This window comes from Bubalus kerabau, chromosome 11 (assembly GCF_029407905.1).
Source record: "Bubalus kerabau isolate K-KA32 ecotype Philippines breed swamp buffalo chromosome 11, PCC_UOA_SB_1v2, whole genome shotgun sequence".
Taxonomy (NCBI): Eukaryota; Metazoa; Chordata; class Mammalia; order Artiodactyla; family Bovidae; genus Bubalus; species Bubalus kerabau.
This window is the reverse complement of record NC_073634.1, coordinates 32,109,898-32,128,345: the sequence shown is the minus strand read 5'-3', so window position 1 is coordinate 32,128,345 and position 18,448 is coordinate 32,109,898. Positions and strand designations below refer to the sequence as shown.

At 45.6% G+C, this 18,448-nt stretch overlaps 1 long non-coding RNA gene across 3 annotated transcripts; it reads left to right on the top strand.

Moving 5' to 3' along the window:
- The first annotated feature begins 999 nt into the window (after positions 1 to 999).
- On the top strand, positions 1,000 to 7,652 carry LOC129623026 (uncharacterized). 3 transcript variants are annotated; one of them, XR_008700257.1, is made up of 3 exons: positions 1,025 to 1,962; positions 2,599 to 2,715; positions 5,393 to 7,652. It is a non-coding gene; the product is annotated as an uncharacterized LOC129623026 (long non-coding RNA). The 3 variants fall into 3 exon arrangements; XR_008700258.1 differs by having other exon boundaries at positions 1,030 to 2,715; positions 5,393 to 6,319; positions 6,888 to 7,652; XR_008700256.1 differs by having other exon boundaries at positions 1,000 to 2,715.
- The last annotated feature ends 10,796 nt before the right edge of the window (positions 7,653 to 18,448 follow it).

Here is an 18,448-nt window from a genome sequence, read left to right as displayed (position 1 = left end):
CCTTATAACACCACAAGCTTTGAACTCAGGCAGAGCTGAGTTGAAACCCCAGGCCTGCTATGCTCTTAAAGTTCTCTAACTTTCTCATCTAAAAACATAGTGAAATTTACCCACAGAGTGGTTAAAAGTATTAACAAAGTGAGAGAAAATATATATAAAACATCAAGCAAATGGCCGGCACAGGGTATGAGCCACACACAGTCAGTCCCCTCCCTGTTCCTTAGCCTGGCCGAAGTATCTGGGCCCCGTCTCACTGAAGAGTAGGGTCTCGAGAGGCTGGGAAGAAGTGGGTGGCTCCTTAGGGGCAGGCATCAAATGTCTTTTCTGCTGCTTTTTTTTTTAGCCGAAATTTTTTAATTTTTAAAAAATTTTAGCCCACTGTGCAGCTTGTGGGGCCTGTTTCCCAACCAGAGACTGGACCTGGGCCACAGCAGTGAAAGCACTGAATCCTAACCACTAGACCACCAGGAAACTCTCTCTTCTCTGCTGATTATATTCCTCAAAGTGCTGAATGAATGAGTGAGTGAGTGAGTGAATGAATTCTCAGGAAAGAAATGAAGGGTCATACTGAATGCAATGGTGAAGGACACAAAAGCGTGGAAATAGAAGTCAGACCAAAGGAGTTTTCTACTTACCTGGCCTCCCAGTGATTTCACCGGTCCTCAGTTAATCCCCCTTCAGTTCAGTTCAGTTCAGTTCAGTCGCTCAGTCACATCCAACTCTTAGTGACCCCGTGAATCGCAGCACGCCAGGCCTCCCTGTCCATCACCAACTCCCGGAGTTCACTCAAACTCACGTCCATCGAGTCGGTGATGCCATCCAGCCATCTCATGCTCTGTTGTCCCCTTCTCCTCCTGCCCCCAATCCCTTCCAGCATCCCCTTAAAGAGGGGAAAACAGACCACCTCCCAGACCTCCTTAGTCAGCATAAGGAAGGCACTCAAGCCGTTAGCTGTGCCTCCTTCCTTAGAAAGATCTAGAAAAGAGAAGAGAGGTGCAGCAGTGTCCAGGGCTGTGGAGATGGAGACCACAAAGGACAGCTGCCTCAAGCCTGCTTTTTCACCCCAGGGCATTTTGGAGGTGTGCAGGTTTGAGAAAGCGCTAGAAGAGGATTTTTTTTTTTTTTTTAATAAATGGCAACTGCAAGATTACAGGATAAAAGCACCTGTATCTCCATCTCAAGTAATTAGTCCCAAATCAAGAATAAATACAAAAAAAGACAAATTCCACCTTCAGTGACCTGGGTTTGCCAGACCCGAGGGTGGAGAGCCAGCGGGGGGTGGTAGGTGGACCGACAGGGAAGAATGAGGGCGGCACTGAGGGAAGCAGCTCCTTCGTCCCCTAGAATATAGGAAGGCAGGGACTGAAGGAACAAGGCACCAGGGGAGGCATGAAGCGGGAGCCAAAGGCAGAGATTGTCCCAGCCCTGTGAGAGGAGGGCATAGACCCGGCCAGGCCCAGCCTGTTGCATCCAGCTAGCCCCCTCATCCTCCTCAGAACACAGCAGACTGGCTCTGAGGAGGTGAGCCAGAGATGCTCTTGGCTTGTGAATGCCAAGCGAAGTGTGGGGATGAGGGGACCAGGCTAAAAGCAGAAGTGAAAGGCTCTTCTGCACATGATCACAAAGCTTCAGATAGCCAGGAGCCAGGCTTGTGCTCCTTGTGAATGAAAAGTCCATTCTCTGAAGAAACTGGAGTGCCCCTGTGTGAAGACCTTCAATTACTGACATGCTTGGGTTCCCAATGAAAACACCAGGCTAGCCACCTGCCCCCACACAGATAACTACCAAATGGAGCCTGTCCAGACACCCATGGCTCCCAATCAACTTGTTAGTGTCACACTTATATATGAATGGGTTACTTACGATTGTCAGTCAGTTCGGGGGGAAACCTGCAACATGAGAGAGACAGTAACCAAAACAAACTGAGAAAAGGAACACTGAGGAAACTGAATTAATACAGGGGTGAGCAGACCATTAAAGCAATTTGATCCGTATCTTCTGAGATGTGAGACTTGATCACATCCAGGAAACATAATTAGGATGCCATAAGAAAGGAAAAATTGGAAATAGGATCTAGAAACAAAAAATGTGATACTATAGAATCTGGAAATAAAAAATTGCTCTACCCCACCCCCATTATGTTTTCCATGGATGAAAAGTAAGGTCAAGGAAATCTCCCAGGAAGCAGAACAAAAAGGCAAATAGTTGGATGATCACAGAGAAAAGAAAAGAAAGTAAGAGGATTTAGTGAGGAGACCCAACATCCAGTTAATAGGAGCCCTTAGAAAGAGAAAACAGAAAGTATAACAGGGAGTAATCAGAAGCCAACCCAAACTAGAATAAGGGGAAAAAATGGGTGAGGATGTGTCGGCCACATTACTAAACTGACTTCAGGTGTGGCCAGTCCCACGGCTCCCTCCACCACCAGCACTCTCTCTTCTGGTCTTCAGCCCCACCCCCTGCGGAGTGTGCTTCACCTGCAGGTCCCACACAGCAGACCCAGAGCATCCTCCTCCCCCTCCGTCTCCTCCTGCCCCTCCTCCTTTTCCTCGCTACCCACCCCGCCCCAGCCACCACCCGCCTCCCCTTGGCTTCCAGCTCAGCAGAGAAGAAAGCTTGACTCTGTTGCAGCACACACCTGTGCCCTGATCATGATAGAGAAGACCATATGGCATGGTGTGAAGAGTGTGGACTCGGGTTTCAGACTACCTAGCTGTGAGTCTTTTATTTTTTTTTTTTAAGGGTTTTTTTGGATGTAGACTATTTTTTAAAGTCTTTATTGAATTTGTTATGATGTTGCTTCCATTTTATGTTTTGGTATTTTGGCCCCAAGGCATGTGGGATCTACGCTCCCCAACCAGGGATCAAATGTATACCCTCTGCATTGGAAGGCGAAGTCTCAGCCACTGAGCCACCAGGAAGTCCTTGTGAGTCTTGGTTTTGTGTCACTGTTCAGTGACACAGCTATTCAGTGGCAAAACCAAGACTCACAAGGACTTCCTGGCAGCCCAGTGGCTGAGACTTCGCTTTCTAATGCAGGGGGTATAGATTTGATCTCTGGTTGGGGAGCTTAGATCCCACATGCCTTGGGGCCAGAGCCTCTTGATGAAAGTGAAAGAGGAGAGTGAAAAAGTTGGCTTAAAGCTCAACATTCAGAAAACTAAGATCATGCCATCCAATCCCATCAGTTCAGTTCAGTTCAGTTCAGTCGCTCAGTTGTGTCCAACTCTTTGCGACCCCATGAATCGCAGCACGCCAGGCCTCCCTGTCCATCACCAACTCCTGGACTTCACTCAGACTCACGTCCATCGAGTCAGTGATGCCATCCAGCCATCTCATCCTCTGTCGTCCCCTTCTCCTCCTGCCCCCAATCCCTCCCAGCATCAGAGTCTTTTCCAATGAGTCAACTCTTCACATGAGGTGGACAAAGTTTTGGAGTTTCAGCTTCAGCATCAGTTCCTCCAATAAACACCCAGGTCTGATCTCCTTTAGGATGGACTGGTCCCATCACTTCATGGCAAATGGATGGGGAAACAAACAGTGGCTGACTTTATTTTTCTGGACTCCAAAATCACTGCAGATGGTGATTGCAGCCATGAAAGTAAAAGGCACTTACTCCTTGCAAGGAAAGTTATGACCAACCTAGATAGCATATCCAAAAGCAGAGACATTACTTTGCCAACAAAGGTCGGTCTAGTCAAGGCGATGGTTTATCCAGTAGTCATGTATAGATGTGAGAGTTGGAATGTGAAGAAAGTTGAGTGCCGAAGAATTGATGCTTTTGAACTGTGGTGTTGGAAAAGACGAGAGTCCCTTGGACTGCAAGGAGATCCAACCAGTCCATTCTAAAGGAGATCAGTCCTGAGTGTTCATTGGAAGGACTGATGTTGAAGCTGAAACCCCAATACTTTGGCCACCTGATGCGAAGAACTGGCTCATTTGAAAAGACCTTGATGCTGGGAAAGATTGAGGGCAGGAGGAGAAGGGGATGACAGAGGATGAGATGGTTGGGTGGCATCACTGACTCAATGAACATGAATTTGAGTAAACTCCAGGAGTTGGTGATGGACAGGGAGGCCTGGTGTCCTGCGGTCCATGGGGTTGCAAAGAGTCGGACACGACTGAGCGACTGAACTGAGCTAAGCTGTGTCACTTGGGCTTGTTACTTAGTGTCTCTGTACCTCAGTTTCCTCATCTTACAATAGGAATGAGATTCACCTCACGAGGCTCTCATGCAGAGTGATTGAGGAAACACAGATAACATTTGCAAAACCCTAAGAACAGAGCCTGCAGAGAGGGAGCACTTTGTGTCAGTCAGAACCATTAATATTCTGAGCCCTGAACCCATCACTGAGGCCAAGGCCATGCCACACAGACTGGTGGGCTCAGGCCTTGGCTATAGCTGCATTTCTGGGGAGGGTCTGGAGCCTCAGTAGCATAAAATGACTGATGGTGATGAGGAGGCATTTCTGCAAAGTAAATCAGGGTAAAATTTTTAGAAAAGGGAGGTGGGAAGCTCTGCGTGTTCTGCCCTAGGATGGTTGGAAGTGAAATAGTCCATTCTTTCAAGGAAATCTCCTCACTCCTTACCATCCAGGGCCTGGCCTCAGGGGCCGCTGAGACAGATAAATACTATACTTGAAGGCCCAGCTTCCTGCCTGTTCCCACCTGGGCCTCCATCATCAGCACAAGGGAAAGCCGTGTTCTGTTCTCTTTCTGTCAGTCTCTCATCATCCAACTCGCACCCAGACTGCCTGGAATCACTCACACTCACTTCTCAGGAGTAAATAATCATGGTCGAACATGGTCCAGTCTGACACCATTTAGGAAAAATGTCTGCAGCTGTACAAGGGCACACAGTAGGGCTCTTTGAACCAATTTACCCTTCTCAACACCTGGATCTTCAGTGGGGGTGACTTCCTCCAGTCTGAGGTGTTCTCTAAGTACCATTAATGTTTGCCTTGCTGGTGGGAGATGGACAGAGGCCCCTGGGAGCAGCGGCCTGAAAAAGAGGAAAGATCTGCCTACCGAAGTAAATAACTGAGTCCCACAGCCGGGAGGAGAGAATGGAAATATGTCAAGCACACACAAGAGAAAGACTAGAGAAACGAGACAGAGGGCTTACAGGAAGGTTGACAACACTCCAGTCCATGGTCAGGACTTGGAGGGCACCAGAGAATTGAATTGAGGACAAAAATCGGGTGGGGAGAGTCCATGGGATGCTCTGAGAGGAAAAGCCTGCAGCGGGGGAACTCGGGTGTTTGGATGTCAAATGTAATTGATGTTCACAATAATGTGTTTTAAAATGTATTAATGTGTCAGCTTTATTTTCCTACTTTGTGCTTGACTATGTACACAACCACAGCTTACTCTCTCCCTCTTGGTGCTATAGGAACAAAATGCTGGGATTTCATTCGAAGAATATACTACATTTTCATTAAAAATAATATGAAAGGCTTCCCTGGTGGCTCAGTGGTAAAGAATCCACCTGCCAATGCAGAAGACACAGGTTCGATCCCTAATCCAGGAAGATCTCACGTGCCACAGAGCAGCTAAGCCTGTGCCCCACAGCTATTGAGCCTGTGCTCCAGAGCCCGGGAGCCGCAACTACAGAGCCCAAGCGCCACAGCTTCTGAAGCCCGTGCACCCTAGAGCCCGTGCTCTAAAACAAGAGAAGCCACCACAATGAGAAAGCCGAGCTAGAGTAGCCTCTATTCGCCACAGGGTGAAAAGCCCGAGCAGCAACAAAGACCCAGTAGAGCCCAAAATAAATAAATACAATCATTAAAAAAGTAATAATATGAGGGCTTCCCTGGTGGCTCAGTGGTAAAGAATCTGCCTGCCAAAGCAGGAGACATGGGTTCGATCCCTGATTAGGAAAGATCCCACATGCCGTGGAGGAGCTAAGCCCGTGAGCTATAAGCACTGAGCTTGTGCTCTAGAACCCCTGTGTGCAACAAGAGAAGCCACCGCAATGAGAAGCCCACGAACCGCAACTAGAGAATGGCCTCCAATGGCCACAACTAGAGAAAAGCCCTTGCAGCAGTGAAGCCCCAGCACAGCCAAAAATAAATATAATCAAATAAAAATTAATAAATAATAAAACAAAAATAAAAGTAAATAAATAAAAATTTAAAATAAGAGCCTAAATAAGGCCTCTTCAGTGTGAGTGAAGAGCATCATCATCATAATAATATGAAAATCCAGAATAGTAAAGAAAGGAAAAAAACGGACTCATTCAACAGAGTTATATTATATATGATGATGTATTTCCACATAGTCTTTTTTTTCTGTTTTTTTTAACATTGTTTTAATCATGGTATGTATACAATTTGTGTGTGTTTTTATCAAAGACATGCTCCTGTCCCCTGATGTAGTCCTTGTAAACTTCATTTTTAACAGCTGCAGGTTATTCTGTTGAACAGAGAGACCATGGTGTTGATCCATTTGTCCACTGAGGAACTAGATAACATGTGAGAATGTTCTCATCAGTGGTGTTAAATTTTCATTGTGATGTCTCTCTTTGTGCCTAAAACCGGTTTTATCTTTACTATTATTTGTCTATCTTTACTATTATTTCTTGAGGAAATAGAGTTACTGAGGGCTGAATAATTTTAAGCCTTGATAGGCACTGCTAAATTGTGGTCCAGAGAAGTCAGACTAATTAATACTCATCTCTATTGTATATAAAGAGCCCATTTCCTTTAGCTAGACCCATAGTATATCCCAACAAGTTTCCCTACGTATAGAGTGACCAAATATCAGTGCTTTTTACATTTTGCTCAAAATAGTACAATCTACACCAATGCTATATGCAAATGATACCATTTGTTCATTTACTTATTGGATATTTATTGTGTGTTTACTATGTAACCTCTCTGTTCCAGTATCTAGATTTGAGTACCTCCTGGGGAAGAAAAAAAGAAAAAAGAGGCTTCTCTTTATCTTCCTCACCCTGCCCCACCACCCACCCTGAAAAAGGCTTGTTGTCACTGACCACGTTTCCCTAGAAGGTGCTGAGGTGAACAGAAAAATATTCTTGAGTAGCATCTCCAATAAAACAAAAGCTAAATCACATTTCTACCACAAGAGGGATCCATTTTATCAAGGACCGAACCAAATAACTAGCATTTCAACAGAGAATTCGTTGCAGAAACCATGAACATTATATCTGAACTTTTTGGATGTTAAAAAAAAAACTACAGGACTTTTGCTTCTGGGAAGAGCAAGCAGACATGCTTCTCCCTGTTCTCTAAGCACAACAAAACCCTGGGACGTTATACACAAAACAGACATAGAAAGACTCTGAAAGGTAGAAGGAAGACAGGCTGGCCAGGGGCTCTGGGGCCTGAGCAACAATATGGTGGTGAGTTCCCTTATCTGTTTTCATTTTTTTAACCTCACGTATCCCAGACTTGGAGCTAACGAAGCCAGCAACCCGGAAATACCAAAAGGCACAGACAAAAAAGGCCCCCGTGAAAACCTGCTGTCTCTAGCCAAGGATGAAGACAAGAGCAGCCTAACAAGGCAGAAACAGTCAGACAATGACTGCTGTGCTCCTGCCAGACCCTGGGAAAACTGGCCTGTCCAGCAGAGGCCGAGCGAGGCCCAGACTTTCTCCCTTGCCAGGCTGTGATGAGGGGCCCCTCCTCCTTCCTGCCCGAGGAGGCCAAGAGCTCAGACTTTGATTCCTCCCACCTGCTAGGCAGTACCGAGGCCTGAAATTCTACCTCCACCTGGGTTCGCTCCCACTTCCTGCTGGATGGCTCAGAGGAGGCCCAACAGGGGGTTAGGATTTCACCACTGCGCAGTGACAAGGGCTTCCCAGGGGGCTCAGCGGTAAACGAATCCACCTGCCAAAGCAGGAGACACAGAAGATGCGGGCTCAATCCCTGAGTGGGGAAGATCCCTTGGAGAAGAAAATGGCAACCTACTCCAGAGGAACCTGGCAGGCTACAGTCCGCAGGGTGCAAAGGATTGGACACAACTGAGCACGCACGAAAAAGACAAAAAGACAGTGATAACAGGTCACCTGCACTGCAATGTCAGTGGGGACCACACAGTTCCCAAGCTCCCATCCCCACCCAGCAGCAGTGAGGAGTTCCTGGCTTTGCGTATCAACACGGGACTAGTGGAGAGTCTGGGCTTCTCCCTCCATCTGTTAATGATAAGACAGAAACCTACCTGCTCCCTGCTAGACTGATGTCATAGAAAACCAGATAATGAGGTTTAAATAAGATCCAGTCTCATTACATAACTAGAAAATGTCCAGGTGTCAACTGAAAAATCCTTCATCATGCTAAGAACCAGGAAGACATCAACTGAAGGAAAAAAGATGCTGATACTGAAGTAACAGATACTCTCTGTTAGATATCAGTATAACTTGTTAGAGAATTAGATGGGTTAGAACTATCTGATGAAGATTTTAAACCAGTTGTGATAAAAAGAATAGTTCAACAATCACAAACAAACACACACACAAGAAACAAGTCTCTGCAAAGAAATAGAAGTTACAAAGAAGAATGGGTAGATGAATGGATAAAGAAGACGTGGTGCATATATAAAATGGAATTATTATTCAGCCATCGAAAAGAATGAAATAATGCCATTTGCAGCAACATGAATGGACCTGGAGATTATCATACTAAGTGAAGTCAGACAGAGAAAGACAAATATCATATGATATTGCTTATACGTGGAATCCAAAAAGAAAAAAAGACACAAATGGGGTCTTCCCTGGTGGTTCAATGATAAAAGTCTGCCTGCCGATGCAGGAAACAGGGGTTTGATCCCTAGTCCAGGAAGATCTCACGTGCCATGGAGCAGCTAAGCCTTGTGCCATAACTATTGAGCCTGTGCTCTAGAATCCTGGAGTCACAACTACTGAAGCCCGAGTGCCTAGACCCCACTCAGAAGTGCAAACTTCTGAGTGCAACAAGAGAAGCCACCAGAATGAGAAGCCCACACACTGCAACTGGAGAGTAGTCCCTGCCTACTGCAACCAGAGAAAACCCTGCACAGCAGTGAAGACCCAGCATAGCCAATAAATACATAAATAAGATGATTTTTAAAAATGACACAAGTGAACTTGTTTATAAAACCAAAACAGACTTAGCAAACAAACTTATGGTTACCAGGTTGGTGGGGGATCCAGGCAGGGATAGATTGGGAGTTTAGGATTGACAGGTCTACAATGCTGTATTTAATATAGATAACCAACAGGAACCTACTGTATAACACAGAGAACACTGCTCAGTTGCTAAGTCATGTCTGACTCTTCACAGCCCCATGGACTATAGCCCACCAGGCTTCTCTGTCCATAGAGTTTCCTAGGAAAGAATGCTGGAGTGGTTTGCCACTTTCTACTCCAGGGGATCTTCCCGATGCAGGGATCGAACTCACATCTCTTGTGTCTCCTGCATTGGCAGGCAGATTCTTTACCACTGATGCCACCTGGGAAGCCCAATCGACTATATTCCAATATAAAATGAAAATTTTAAAAATTGCTGGTCAAACTACTGTCTGGATAATAAAATTTCCCAGAGTGCGAAAACCCCCAAAGAGAATAATAAGTGCAAAGAAATCTATACTGAGACTTATCACAGTCAAACTTCTGAGATCTAAAGGCAAAGAAAAAAATCTCAGAGGTATGGGGACAGAAACAAAACCTTACCTATAAGGGAAAAACAATTTGAATAACAGCCCATTCTCATCAGAAACCATGGAAGCCAGAAGGAACTGGCACAGTTTTTAAGTGTCAGAAAAGATCCCTCAATCCAGAATCCTGTATCTAGCGAGAATATCCTCGCAGGGAAACCAAGATATTCTCAGACAATGGAAAATAAAGGGACTTTTTCACCAGCAGATCTACTCTAAAAGAATGGCTACAGGGAGTTCTTTGAACACAAAGGCAACAATAAAGGAAGGAAACAGAACAGCAGGAAGGAAAATAGAAAATAGACTCAAAAAAAAAGGTAAAAAAAAAAAAAGTGTTGAAAAATGTAGTCTTTTCAACCCCACCGTGGCAATTTAAAATGTGGGTCCTCTGAGCCAGGGTTAGAAGAGGCCCGTTGCTTGGTGTTGTGCCCCGGGGGCTGTCCTGGCAGTCCTCACAATTAGAGCCTTCTTTCAGAGGCTTTCAGAGAATTCGATTTGCTCTGCCAGAAACATTGCGCTGGGCATTTTCTGTCCATGAATTTCTAATTGCTTCCCGCTGGGTGGCTGGGGAAGGACGTACAGATCACTCCTGCCAAGGCTAAGAGGCCCAGGGAGGGCAGAGGAAGGTGAGGAAGTCACTGCGTCTCTGCGGAGGGAAGTACATGGGGCTTGCCTGAGTGGCTGGAGTCCCACAGGGCAGAAGAGGTTGAGTGTCCCTTGCCCCTGGCTGTGGATATAGCCAAAGAGGACTGGAATGCGGGCAGGTGTGGATGTGGTGGGTGAGCCTGAGAGGAGAGACCCAGCGGGTGTCCACATCTAGATTTCAGGAAGAGACCTTGAGCTCCACAGATACTGGGGAATTGGAGCATGGGAAATACTAGGGGGTCATCCACAGGGCAGACTCTGGCATTCATAAGCTAAATTCTATGAGCTCTGTGGGGTGTGATTTTGGGAGTAGAGTGACCATATCTGAAGGGTTGAGGGTTTTGAAAGTACCCATTCTTGTGGGCTATGGGAGCCCATGAACAACAACCTCATCAAAACTGTCCTTGGGTTGTTGGAGAAAGTCACTGGGTGGGAAGAAGATGGTGTAGATGGAGCAGACAAGGAGCCTACAGTGAAGTCATAGGGCTACAAGACTTCCCTCTGCCTCAGGGCGGGACCTCCAGCCAATAGCTCATTCCTCCCCTCCTTGAAGGCAGACATATCCATGCTGTAAGGCTATACTGACCATAGTTTCAGAGATAGGCCTGGATACCCACTCAATTCTGGCCAATGCCTTTTCTCTCCGGGGGATTTGATGTTTTGGACTGAGGGACAATCAGCAGGCGGGCACGGTGGTGGAGGCAGGTGTGTGGGACCCTTGCTACTCAACGTGTGGTCCACGGACCAGCAGCATCACCCAGGGTGGGGGGTGTTTGTAAATGCCCATCCCAGATCAACTGAGTTGGAATCTGCTCTTTAACAGATCCCGTGATTCGTATGCTCATTTAAATTGGAGGAACTGCTCTAGAGAGCCGGTTCCCAGACACCTCTTGCGAGGAGGGCTGAGCTGCCGCTCTGAGAAGGGCGGTTCCATTCTCACTTGGATTCCAATGGCCTCCACTGAATTGCCTTTTTTTCTAACTCTGGCCAACTTGGTTTCTATATTGTTTATGACCAAGAGAATCTTGCCAATGCACACAGACAAGGCCTTGGGAACAGTGTAACTCAAGGGCAGGCTGACCCAGTCTGCCATATCAATCCAGTTCCATCTCTGTTTTCATAGAGGCTTTGCTGCTGCTGCTGCTAAGTCACTTCAGTCGTGTTCAATTCTGTGCGACCCCACAGATGGCAGCCCACCAGGCTCTGCTGTCCCTGGGATTCTCCAGGCAAGAACATTGGAGTGGGTTGCCATTTCCTTCTCCAATGCATGAAAGTGAAAAGTGAAAGTGAAGTCGTTCAGTCATGTCCAACTCCCCGTGACCCCATGGACTGCAGCCCACCAGGCTCCTCTGTCTATGGGATTTTCCAGGCAAGCATACTGGAGTGGGTTGCCATTGTCTTTTCCTCATAGAGGCTTTAAGTCACATATAATGAAAATGCTCCCAAAATGAAAACGATTTAAACCATTCTTCCTTTAGGACCAAGTTATCATCTCAGATTCTTTCCAAAGGGACCGACCATTTGATGGACTGGACACGGAAGAAATCATAGAGACCTTCCCATATTTATATTTTAGCAAAGCCTGGCTCTGCTTCTTTAGGAAAGGCTTGTATTGAAACTTCTCTGTGAGGCCCCTTTTAATGAAGTGCAAAGAAGACCCTCATCCCTGCTCTGACTAGTCCAGCCCGTGGTCGCCAGTCCCGCGCCTGAGCCTCTAGAACAGCATGCCTTGACCTCTTGTGCGCCATAGATCCCTTTACAGAATAACGTCTTCAAATGTGTAAAAGACAAAAGATTTCAAAGAAGTCAATTAAATTGAAATACAGGTTCCAAAACATTTTAAGATGTGAGCCATTTAATAATATAAATGCTTCTTAATTCACATCAATAACATCTACCAGCACTTAAAACAATCACTGTGATTTCAAAGTCATGATAAGTAAGTGATTTGAGACATTTGCAATGACTACAAATGATAGGAAAATATTTAAAAATTTCTGTAAATGATGAAGTCACCGTTTCTGCTAATACCATCATGGTTTGATGCCTAATTCATAATTGAAGAAAATGCTAAATTTCAGCTTAAGTTTCCTGAAAATAAAGATGTCCTTTTCTTCCTGCCCAAGTTCATGGGACCCCTGAAGTATATCTAGGGACGACAGTTGGTGGGCCTGAGATTTAGAACCCTTGCCCTAGAGAATATCTAGTCTGTAACATGTAATAAATTATTTATAACCTTAGAAATAATGTATTTTTAAATGCAAAATAGATGTGTATTACAGTAAGATTCCAAGCCCCATCACTCCTCTGCCTGCCTGCCCCCCACCCAGGTCTGATCCTCTCCTAATTGGTGTTGTCTTGGCAGGGTCCTGTATTCAGTGGACCTGAGTCCGTCTTCTCTTACCTGCTGGACCGCCACCCAGACTTAAATGCACGGCAGAGGCTAGGCCAGGAAGGACCACTTGATCAGCATGTGTTGACTCTGCCTGTGATGACTTGTTGAATGACTGTATCTTATGATTCTGAGATTTTTGTTATCTATTGATCCCCTCTGTGCTGTGCTTGTCTTGTCTCTCAGTCTTGTCTGACTCTTTGTGACCCCATGGACTATAGCCCGCCAGGCTCCTCTGTCCATGGGGATTCTCCAGACAAGAATACTGGAGTGGGTTGCCATGTCCTCCTCCAGGGGATCTTCCCAGCCCAGGGATGGAATCCAGGTCTCCTGCATTGCAGGCAGGTTGTTTTTATGGATCCCCTCAGGTCTGATATAAAATTTGTCATTTGCATTTGTACCACTAGATGGCAGCAGCATCCCACAGAATCTCCTTTCCCAGACTTAGCATCCTATCCAAGGGCTATTTATTTTTTGAGTCAGTTCTATTTCTCTTTTGGAAAATCCAAGTCCCTCCCCCAACCCATGCGGATTTCCCAAACAGAGTCATCACTGCATTATTTTGCTCCTCCAGTGGGAAGGCAGTGGGGAAAAGTGGAAGACTGTGGGTAAGTAGGAAGACAGTCTAAGGTCAGTGCAAAATGATCTGACTGGTCTGAATGGAGAATTCAGCTCCTCCCAGCATTTTCTGGGCACCTATTGTGTGTTAGACTTACAGCTACGCTTCATTTACAGGGTACACTGTCCCTGTCACAGATGTGTGGTCACATCCTGAGAATGAAAGGAAAGAGTAGCTGTGGTCCTTGGGGGGATGGTTTAGAGTTGCAGTGGGAACTGGTGCTGGTCTGAGCAGTACTGCTCTCACTGAGCTGTTCGCTCCACTTGGAAAATATAAATTACAACAGACTCGGAATGCAGCGAAGCTAAAATACTTATGTGGACGAAGTCTCGAAGGTGACATGCAGACACGAAGTCAGTAATTGGGATGCGATTAAAAGATGATGGTCTATATGAAATGTTCTCTATACAAAGGACTCTGTCACGTTGCCATTATTTAATTAAAGAAATAAAAACATTAAAGAACATATAATTGATGATCTTAGTAAGAAGTACATCTTAGGCTAACCCCCAATCTATCACACATGCCATGTGTGAATTCTTTACATATGAATTGGGTTTGGTGAGAAATCTTACAGCAGATAGTGTTTGGGTCACTGAACTTGACAGGAAAACAGAACATTTCCTTGTAGGGTCGGCAGCTCTGTTTGCTTCAAGGTAGAACAAAAGCCTTTTAATCTTCAAATTCAAGAGCCAGGCTGGCTGACATCAGATACCTTAGTGTATTCCTGTGCGGGCAGAGCCAAATCCCAGAGTCTTTTTAATTGGAGGTGCCCTCCCTTCCGCACGATTATTTACAAGGGCAAAAGGAAAAGCTGACTCCTCTTCTAATCTGCCTGCATCAAACGGCCACCAGAACCCTTCTTCCAACATACACACATACAAAATGACAACAACAAACCATTCAAAAATGAATATGAACTTGAAAAATTGCTCAGATTGAACTACTTTGGGGAAAGGCATTATTAGCCTTTCCCCAAACAGTGGAAGTGATGACCTGGATGGGCAGAGGCAACGGTGTTACTGTGGACTCAGTGAACTCCGAGTGGGCCAAAGTGAAAGTGAAAGTCGCTCAGTCATGTCCGACTCTTTGTGACCCCATGGGCTATACAGTCCATGGAATTCTCCAGGCCAGAATACTGTAGTGGGAACCTATCCCTTTTCCAGGGGATCTTCCTAACCTGTGGATCGAACCCAGGTCTCCCTCATTGCAGGCGAATTCTTTACCAGCTGAGCCACAAGGGAAGCCAAAGCAGTGTATGAAGTCCAGGTGTAATCAACCTTTGTGTTACTGTGACTTCTTTTCCTAATACAAACGCCTTCTGAAAAATCTCTACCCTATAGCAGTTTGGCCACAGAGAAAAGGGATTTCCCCCCTGACTCCCATCAATATCGCTCTCCAGGCGAGTGAGGCCACCAAGAGGTTACCACAGTTGGGGACGGGGGTGGAGAGGCATGGGAATTGATGCGGATTAACCTGGGAAAGGGAGGCCTGGAGTGCCTGGTGTGCTGCAGTTCATGGGGTCGCAAAGAGTAGGACACGACTTAGTGACTGAACAACAACTTGGATTTGGAAAATGAGGTAGATTGAAAGAGCCAAGCCCTGAGGGAGAGGCGGGCATGTGGGAGCTCCGTCATGGCCCTACACACTGGAGTTTACATCCTAGCCTTAATCCCTAAGGTTTGATTCCAGCAAGCTCCTCAAACATCTCCAAAGCCACACTTTTCTTCGAGACGTCTAAGAAAGCTGAAAACCCAACAGAGGCGAGAAAACTTTGCTTTTAGAAGCGTTATTCATCCTTTAGCAACACAAGCACCATAGAGAACTCAAACTGGTTTATTTGTGGTCAAGCCTGGAGGAACAGGGCTCTATACGTCAGTTCAGAGAGCGGTTTTGAACATCTCTCAAGAGCCAGGATTGAAAGGGGTTAGGATTCTGGGGTTGGGTGGCCTCTCAGAGCCTCAGTCCTCTGAAAGTGTGGGTGATCTAGTGCGTGTCTCATAGGCTTGTTGTGGAAACTGTGTCAGTGCCTGTAGCATTCATTGATAACTGATGGATAAATAGTATAGATCAGTGTGCTCCTAGGTATGGATGCATTCAACCAAATCTGATGGATCTCTAAGAACATAAATAAAGTGAGACCCTACAAATGTGTATACACCCACATATACTGCCTGGATTCTAAAATGTACGTTTTTGTATGTTCACGTCTTTGAATTTGGCGACACTTTTCCCCAGGTGTCGCAAGGGGTAAAGAATCCACCTGCCGATGCAGGAGACACAAAAGACTCCAGTTCAACACTCGGTTGGGAAGATCTGCTGGAGAAGGAAATGGCAACCCACTTCAGTATTCTTGCCTGGAAAATTCCATGGACAGAGGAGTCTGGTGGGCTCCAGTTCATGGGGTTGCAAAGAGTCAGACACAATTGAGCACACACACACTGTGCTACTACAATATGTTAAGCTATGCTATTTTCTTTGTTGGTGGTAAATTAAAATGAAATAATGGTGTGACTACATCTTAGAGTTTGTGAAAAACAGTAATAATCACAGAGACAGAGCCACCAGCTCACCACCATGATCCAGCCCCTAACGGACACCCAGAACCAGAATCTCAGTACAGGTGACACAGAAAGAAAAGTTTTAGTCACTCAGTTGTGCTCAATTCTTTGCAGTCCCATAGGCTGCAGCCCACCAGGCTCCTCTGTCCATGGAATTCTCCAGACAAGAATACTGGAGTGGGGATCTTCCCAGCTCAGGGATCAAACCCAGGTCTCCTGCATTGCAGGCAGATTCTTTTTTTTTTTAATTGGAAGCTAATTGCTATTTTGGGGGGCTCCAAAATCACTGCAGATGGTGACTGCAGCCATGAAATTAAAAGACGCTTACTCCATGGAAGGAAAGTTATGACCAACCTAGATAGCATATTCAAAAGCAGAGACATTACTTTGCCAACAAAGGTCCATCTAGTCAAGGCTACGGTTTTTCCAGTAGTCATGTATGGATGTGAGAGTTGGACTATGAAGAAAGCTGAATGCCGAAGACTGGATGCTTTTAAACTGTGGTGTTGGAGAAGACTCTTGAGAGTCCCTTGGACTGCAAGGAGATCCAACCAGTCCATTGTAAAGGAGATCAGTCCTGGGTGTTCTTTGGAAGGACTGATGCTAAAGCTGAAACTCCAGTACTTTGGCCATCTGATGCGAAGAGTTGACTCATTGGAAAAGACTGATGCTGGGAGGGACTGGGGGCAGGAGGAGAAGGGGACGACAGAGGATGAGATGGCTGGATGGCATCACCAACTCGATGGACATGAGTTTGAGTGAACTCCAGGAGTTGGTGATGGACAGGGAGGCCAGGCGACCATGGGGTTGCAAAGAGTTGGACACGACTGAGCGACTGAACTGAACTGAACTGAATTACTTTATAATATTGTGGTGGTTTGTGCCATACATTCACATGAATCAGCCATGGGTGTCCATGTGTTCCCCATCCTGAACCTCCCTCCCACCTCCCTCCCCATCCCATCCCTCAGGGTCATCCCATACACCAACCCTGAGCACCCTGTCTCATGCATCGAACCTGGACTGGCAATCTATTTCACATATGATAATATACATGTTTCAATGCTATTCTCTCAAATCATCCCACCCTCACCTTCTCCCACAGAGTCCAAAAGTCTGTTCTTTACATCTGTCTCTTTCGCTGTCTCGCATATAGGGTCATTGTTATCATCTTTCTAAATTCCATGTATATGTGTTAGTATACTGTATTGGTGTTTTTCTTTCTGACTTACTTTGCTCTGTATAATAGGCTCCAGTTTCATCCACCTCATTAGAACTGATTCAAATGCATTCTTTTTAATGGCTGAGTAATACTCCATTGTGTATATGTACCACAGCTTTCTCATCCATTTATCTGTTGATGGACATTTAGGTTGCTTCCATGTCCTGGCTATTGTAAACAGCACTGCGATGAACATTGGGGTACACGTGTCTCTTTCAATTCTGGTTTCCTTGGTGTGTATACCCAGAAGTGGGATTGCTGGGTTATATGGCAGTTCTATTTCCAGTTTTTTAAGGAGTCTCCACACTGTTCTCCATAGTGGCTGTACTAGTTTGCATTCCCACCGACAGTGTAAGAGGGTTCCCTTTTCTCCACACCCTCTCCAGCATTTATTGTTTATAGACTTTTGGATTGCAGCCATTCTGACTGGTGTGAAATGGTACCTCATTGTTGTTTTGATTTGCATTTCTCTGATAATGAGTGATGTTGAGCATCTTTTCATGTGTTTGTTAGCCATCTGTCTATCTTCTTTGGAGAAATGTCTGTTTAGTTCTTTGGCCCATTTTTTGATTGGGTCGCTTATTTTTCTGGAATTGAGCTGCAGGAGTTGCTTGTATATTTTTGAGATTAATTCTTTGTCAGTTGCTTCATTTGCTATTATTGTCTCCCATTCTGAAGGCTGTCTTTTCACTTGCTTATAGTTTCCTTTGTTGTGCAAAAGCTTTTAAGTTTAATTAGGTCCCATTTGTTTATTTTTGCTTTTATTTCCATTACTCCGGGAGGTGGGTCATAGAGGATCCTGCTATGATTTATGTCAGAGAGTGTTTTGCCTATGTTTTCCTCTAGGAGTTTTATAGTTTCTGGTCTTACATTTATATCTTTAATCCATTTTGAGTTTATTTTGTGTATGGTGTTAGAAAGTGTTTTAGTTTAATCCTTTTACAAGTGGTTGACCAGTTTTCCCAGCACCACTCGTTAAAGAGATTGTTTTTTCTCCATTGTATATTCTTGCCTCCTTTGTCAAAGATAAGGTGTCCATAGGTTGCAGGCAGATTCTTTACTGTCTGAGCCACAGGTGAACAGGATGCTGTCTTTTTCCTTCTTCCGATATGTCAGCTCCCCTGCTGCCTTTGGGGGACAGGAGTGGGAGGGGCCTTTGGGTGACTGGACTCATCACCTTCTTGGCGGATGAGGGCTGGGTAGTACCCAAACTCCAGTGCACGTACAAGTCCATGTTTAGAATGCAAGCCATCAGGTCCTGCCCTGGGGGGATCTGGTTGGGTAGATGTGGGGGTGGAGCACCAGCTGGCTTAGCCAGTCCTGGTCCCTCCCTAGTGCCAGATGATTCTTTG